Source organism: Mya arenaria, chromosome 8 (genome assembly GCF_026914265.1).
Source record: "Mya arenaria isolate MELC-2E11 chromosome 8, ASM2691426v1".
Lineage (NCBI taxonomy): Eukaryota > Metazoa > Mollusca > Bivalvia > Myida > Myidae > Mya > Mya arenaria.
In genome coordinates this window covers 68085125-68092574 of record NC_069129.1, presented here as the reverse complement: position 1 = coordinate 68092574, position 7450 = coordinate 68085125, and positions in this window count along the sequence as shown.

Here is a 7450-nt window from a genome sequence, read left to right as displayed (position 1 = left end):
AATCCTAGAAAATCCTTTGGAATACACTAGAGATTATACTTGGTCAAATATTCATCAAATTATTTTCCTTGATGACTGTTAGACAAATTTAAAATTGTGTCACGTGTGATAAGAATATGTCACTATGTCTAATCTTAGATCTTTTTTCTGGAACCATATGATCAGAACCATGTCTTGTTAGAGATTGGTTATATTATGTTCAAACTTAGTCAGAATGTTCCCCTCGATCAGGCCTCAGCCACTTGTGAAAGTGGATCACATGGGATCAAAAACTAGGTCACAATGTCAAATCTTTGGAACACACTAAGGACATAATATTTGGTCCACTTTTCATCGAACATAATCAGAAGGTTTTACCTTGATGAAATCTTTGACAAAATAAAAAAATGGGTCACAAGTGATCAAGAATTGGATCACGAAGTCAAATGGTTTTGCCTGGAACCATATGGTAATGATTGGTCAGCATGTGTTCACACTTGGACAGAATGTTTCCCTTGATAAATTCTTAAAGCGTTTTAAAAGTGGACCACATGGGGTCCAAAAATAGGTCACTGGGTCATATCTTCTTAGAAACATCTTTGTAACACACTTAAGACAATTATGTCTCCCCCATTCATATTGTTTTGCCCTGTCCGTCAGTCAAGTCTGTACGTCACACTTCGTTTCCGCTCAATAACTATAGAACGCTTAGACCCAGGAACTTCATACTTTGTATGCTAGTTGGTCATGACTAGTAGATGACCCCTATTGATTTTAAGTTCACTAGGTCAAAGGTCGAGGTAGCCGTGACCTTGAGGTGAAGAAACGGTTTCCACTCAATAATTAGAGATCCTTCGGGTCCAGGAACTTCATACATGTAGTTGGCATGTTAGTTGTTCGTGACTAGTATAATGACCCCTATTGATTTTGAGATCAGAAGGTCAAAGGTCAAGGTTACCTTCAGGTTAAAAACGATATGTTGGCGGTGACACGCTTGCACCCAGGAACTTCATACTTTGTATGCTAGTTGGTCAAGACTAGTAGATGAACCCCATTGATTTTGAGATAACTAGGTCAAAGGTCGAGGTCGCCGTGACCTTAAGGTGATAAAACGGTTATCGCTAACTAACTAAAGAACGCTTGTACCCAGGAACTTCATACTTGGTAGTAAGTGTGTCATGACTAGTAGATGTAGTAGTCAGTCAGTCGGTCCGTCAGTCTGTACATCACACTTTGTTTCCGCTCAATATATAAAGAACGCTTGCACCCAGGACTTCATTCATGGTATGCTAGTCGGTCATGACTATTAGATGACCCCTATTGGTTTTGAGATCAGTAGGTCAAAGGTCAAGGTTGCCGTGACCCTGAGGTGAAGAAACGGTTACCGCTCAGTAACTAAAGAACACTTGCACCCAAGAACTTAATACTTGGTATGCAAGTTGGTCATGTAGATGATCCCTAATGAGTTGTGATCAGTAGGTCAAAGCTCAAGCTCACGATAACCTTGAGCTGAAAAGTAGTTTCCGATCAATAATTGAATATCGTTTGCGCCCAGGAACTTCATACAATACAAACTTCGTTTACATTTTCCAAGATTAATCAACAACACTTTTTCTCTTCACTATTTAATACGGGTGAATAAACCAAACTTCACTGTTGGTTCGTCTCGAGTCCAAAATTACAAATTTCATGTCCATCATTTATTTTTTTCTCAGCAACGACCACAAAATAGGGGAGACAAGCGCTTTAAAAAAAAGCAATCTCTAGTTTTTGTCTATTGTCCATCAAACTTCATCAGAATGTTTTCCTTGATACAAATCTAAATCTGCTTGACATGTGATAAAATACGTCACTATGTCAGGGTCTTGTTTGTGTGGAACCATATCTTGGACGAGATTGGTTGCATTATGTTCAAACTTGGCCAGAATGTTTCCCGTGATCTGGCCTCAACCAGAACACACTAAGTACATTATATTTGGTCTACTAGTCATCGAACCTAATCAGATTCATCTTGATGAAATCTTGGATAAAAATAAAATGCGTCTCATGTGATTATGAAATGGGTCATAGATCAAAAGTTTTTGTCTGGAATCATATCATGGCAATGGTTGGTCAGATTGTGTTCAAACTTGGACAATATGTTTCCCGTTATCAATTATAAAAACGTTTTAAAAGTGGGCCACATGGGGTCCAAAACTAGGTCACTAGGTCAAATTCTACAAACATCTTTGGAACACACTAGAGACATATTTTGTCAAATATTCATCAAACTTAATAAGAATGTTTTCCTTAATAAACTCCTGGACAAATCTAAAACCTTGACATGTGATAAAAAATAGGTCACTAGGTCAAGCCCTTTTGTCTTGAACCATATCATCGAAACCATATCTAGGACGGGATTGATTGTATTATGTTCAAACTTCAGAATGTTTCCCTTGATCAGGCCTCAACCGCTTGTATAAGTGGGTATCATGGGGTCACAAGCTTACATCTTTGAAATCGTTGGAAAACACAAGGGGCATAATATTTGGTTCAGTACTCACCAAACCTTATTAGAATGTTCCCTTTGGTGACCTCTTAGACAAATTTAAAACAGGATTACATGTTAATAAAATAAGCTCTCGAGATCATATCTGATATGTTTTGTCTTGAACCATATTGTGGTCATGATTGGTCAGATAATGTTCAATCTTGAAAATAATGTTACCCTTGATGAAATCTCACCTCATTTGAAAAGTGGGCCACATATGGTCAAAAACTAGGTAACTTTGTTAAATCTTTGAAAAGTCAAACATCTTGGGAACATACTTGAGGCTATCTATCTGTTCAAATATTAGTGACTTAATCAGAATGATTTCCTTGACGAAATCTTGGACTATTTTGATACTAGGTCACATGGGTTCAAAAACTAGGTCACTAGGGTATGTCTTAAAAACCTTTTGGATACTACTGGCTTTAATTTTGCAGTATTTCTGTTCAAATATATATGAATCTCAATCAGTTTATTTGCATTGATGATCTATTTTATTAGTGTTAAACGTGGTAACGTGGGGTCAAAAACCAGGTAACTAGGTCACACCTAAATGCTACACTATATACACTATTATTTTATTTCAAACAATTGCGAAACAAACTCATATCACAGCCAACGTTCATAAGACACTTAATAAGAACAATACTAGGTAAAGCAAACTATTCTAATAAAAAACATCGAGTTTGTGATAAAAATATGCCCCATATGTTAATTTCCACTTCATAATATGCTAATAGTGGAATTACAAGAAAGTCGTATACATATTTGTAATATAAGCAAACAGTTCTAACGTTTATATATTGCATTCCGCGTCAATATTGTAACTTAGATACCGGCTAATAAACAGTTTGTTGATTTGGATTGTGATGCATCCGTGATATTCATTCTGGTCCAATCTACCCAGTGAAAATCTCTATGTAATTATTTCAGAAAGAATATACAACCGTAATGGTTATAAGCTGTGATACAAAAAACATGGGATGAATGCGTGAGTTTACAAATCGATGAACTGACAGTTAATTCGCCGGTAAAATACAGGTCAAATGGGTTTATGGGCATATTGAAATTATAGTTGTGTGTGTGTATGTAAGCTTATTCATACTCACACTCGGGCCTTGCCCATTCGGCGAGTGCTCCGTTAAGATTGTTACTCATTTTAGGTTTTTGGAGCCTAGTGCACAGACAGAATGTAACCCTGGTTAGAGCTACCTTGGTTCTTTAACGTGCACCAGTGTATAGCACTGTCACACGGGACCCCCATTTAACGTCCCTCCCGGAAGACGATCGGTACGTTTTTAGTGATGCGACGGGGAATCGAACCTGCAACTACTGGATTGATAGTCCAGTGTGTTACCACTAGACCACGGATCCGCCACAATTATAGTTGTGGACAAATTAATGTTATTTTATGGCCAACGTGCCACGTTTGTGACATGTTTACTGCATTTCCATTGGCCAATCAACACCTCGCTATACAATTCACACCCTCTAAGCATGGCCAAGAATTCGTTGATAATCGAGACGTCGACGAGGTAAGGTGTGATTGTTATATTCCAGTTATTTTTATTGCCATTTAAATATATTTTTAGTTTAGTGTTCCTCTTTTTATTAAAAACTTTTCATAGTTATAACACAAATGACTCTGTTTAAAGGTACTAAGAATCTTATTTCTAGTCATTAAGATTTTACATCTTTCTTCTAATTGACCTATAAAGAACATGAGTGGAATATGTTATGTTGAATTTAACTTAGATGATCGGTATTAGACTCGGGGATTATATACATGTATCGTGTGCGTGTAAACTACGGAGAAGGTACTTTGTTATAATATATGTATAGATATCCAATTGAAAACAGCTGGAAAGCACAACCATTGTAGACTGAACTTATTCCAATTTTAAAATATGAGAATAGTTATTTTATAACGTTGTATGACTGAGCTGCTGTCTTGTATGAATATTGATGAAACCATTTCAGATATAAATTCTAATAAATTTATTATCTCTCCACATAAATGAGGAGACATATTGTTTTTGCTCGAGTGGTATGTCTATCTTTTTGTCCGTCCGTCTGTCTGTCACAAATAGTAGCCGCTTCATATCTCGTGAACCGCTTGACGGATTTAATTATAACTCGCCACCAATGTTTACACATTGATTACGTGCAGAGGTCATGCTAAAACCAGCTCAAGGTCAAGGTCACACTTAGAGGTCAAAGGTCATATGGCTACATTTCGTGTCCGCTCCATATCACGTGAATCGCTTAAGGGGTTTTTAAGATAACTAGCAACAAAAATATTGAGACGATGTGCAGATGCCATCATACAACCAGCTCCACATTTAACGTCTAAAATGGGATATGACTGATATAGAGTATGTTTCTTGTTCGCTCTATATCTCTTCAACCGCTTTAAGGATTTTGAATTTACTACCCACATAAATCATATTGAGACGATGTGCAAAGTGCATGTAGCAACCAGCTCGATTCAAGGTCAAGGTCACACCTAGAGGTCAGGGGTGATTAGACTACATTTCGTGTCCGCCCCTTTTCTCTTAAACTTAATTAACAGCATATAAAGGGTTTTGAAAAAAAATCGCAATAAATGCACAATATGAAGACGATATGCCAAGCGCATATAACATACAGTTCAGTTCAAGGTCAAGATTGCATTCAGAGGTCATATGATTGTAATATGACCTTATTTCTTGTTCGCTACATATCCCTTGAACCGCTTGAAGGGTTTTGAAATAGCAAACCATCAATGTTCACCGTATGAAGACAATGTGCAGGGCGCATGTTACAACTAGCTCGATTCATGATGAAGGTCACGCTTACAGGTCAAAGGTCGTATGACTTTATTATTACATTTTGTGTCCGCTTCACATCTCGTGAACTGTGACAGTCGAATGCGTTTGAGAGGTCCATTAGAACTACAACTACATATTTGTCTTCCGCCAGCCTTGATAAGGTATTTTGACATCCACATGTCTGACAACAACATGTTGATCTGAAAGCTGCAAGAAAATGACGATGTTTTATCAAAATGACTGATACTTGCTCATTTATGGCCTGTTCATATAATCTGGACATTGATTGTATAATACTGACTAGTCTATAGTTCTGATCTATAAAGGGGTCATATTTCTTGGAAATATGAGTAGCTTGTGCTAGCTAAGGATATGATCATTGACTTATGATTTTATAGGTCATGTTTCAGATGGAACCTTTTAAAGTATCTTTGCAAGCAATGGTGATCTTGGGGGAATCAGATCTATTTCAGTTGTTAGTTTTGGTTTTAACATATCAGTATATGTTCAAATATCTTAATCAGTGACCGTGGTGAAACGAAAATCAGCTGACATTTCTGAAATGTGAGTAGCTTAACCAGTTTGCAATGTTCTGATTTCCAGTGTTCTTGATTGGACGGCTTGTATTGTTTATAAGTCTATGGTACCTAGAGTCCATGCAAGGTTGGGGATTCCTTTTCGGGGGTTCTGTTTTACTTGGGCATGCTCGTCAATGACTTGGTTTAAAAGATGTTCGTGAGCAAAATATATTTCATCCATGTCCTCAAAATATGTGCGATATGGAACGGTACATGAGAAAGATGTTCATTAAAATATGTTGTCAAAAGTCTTGTATGACCTCAAAGTGATATCCTTTTTTAATAAAATAATGTTGTTTTTTTATAAATGGTCCCCATTGTTCTCTTATACTAGTTGCTATAAGGTTGTGACAGTCGCCAAGGCCGCCATTAAAGCGGGTAGTTTTACACATAGAATACCTTGCATTGGTGAGGATTACATCACTAAGTGTGGGCATGCAGTTGTTCATAAAACGTGTGTTCAGAGATAATATTTCCAAGGCTTAAGTTATCACAAATATTATGAAGAGTTCTACATGTATCTCTTTTCAGTTAATCATAATTCAAATCCACTATGCAGGTGATATGTTAAAAGATTTATCAACATTTTGTCTAAAGACTAAGATAAAAAAATAAAAAGGGTGTGTCTGACATCGACGGTTTGCGATACAAGCACAGACTACCAAAAATAAATAGCATACATAGTGTGGTTATCTGTCTGTCCAAAATGGGTGCGTTAACTGAAGAAGTATGCAAGCGAGGTTTATGATACTTTGTCTGTGAGTAGTTAGGGCCTAATAATGAAATAATGCATACCCTTGAAAAGTTGCAATACTATGGCAACACAACCAATAGGGGATTATTGTACTGCTAGAAATATTAAGTGATTCGTTCGATCTAATGTTGATCGGCATGGAAAGTGTGCACATGATTTTTTTGAGATTGCACTAGTTCTAACAAAAGTTATGTCCCTTCAATGAGTAAAAGATAGCCTTAAACAAATTGTGTCGCATGTATTTCCAAAAGAACTGTACGTACACTCCTGAAACGTCATAGAAATGGTGGTAACCGTTAGAACCATTTGTATGACATTTCACTTGGTCTCCCAAACTTTATGGAACAATACTCGGTCATCAATGTTCTGATAGTTATTGTGTCGCAGCTACAAATGTATCACACAAACACCCTTAAACTTAATATGGATGTTGTCTAGTATCTGCATTTTGTGTGACATTTAACTGCTTCTAATCTAAATTAAGGCCTTCTACTATGTTAAACTGATCTGAAAAAAGTATAACACTCGTTATTACAAAAGTTATGGCCCTTTACACGTAAAAATGGTCAGAAGAAACTTCAGGCTTACTTGATACACATGAAGGTCTAAAATTATCCATGCGTTCTTAACAACGGCATAATAATGGTGCGTTCTATAACGCACAAGCTTATAGCACGACATTTTACCATTTCTGTGTCCATGTGTTTTTTTTTGTGTGTTTTTTTTTGGGGGGGGGGGGGGGTATTCATCAGTTCTATGATAGCTCTTGTTTAATCAGAAACATTGCCATATGACTGAC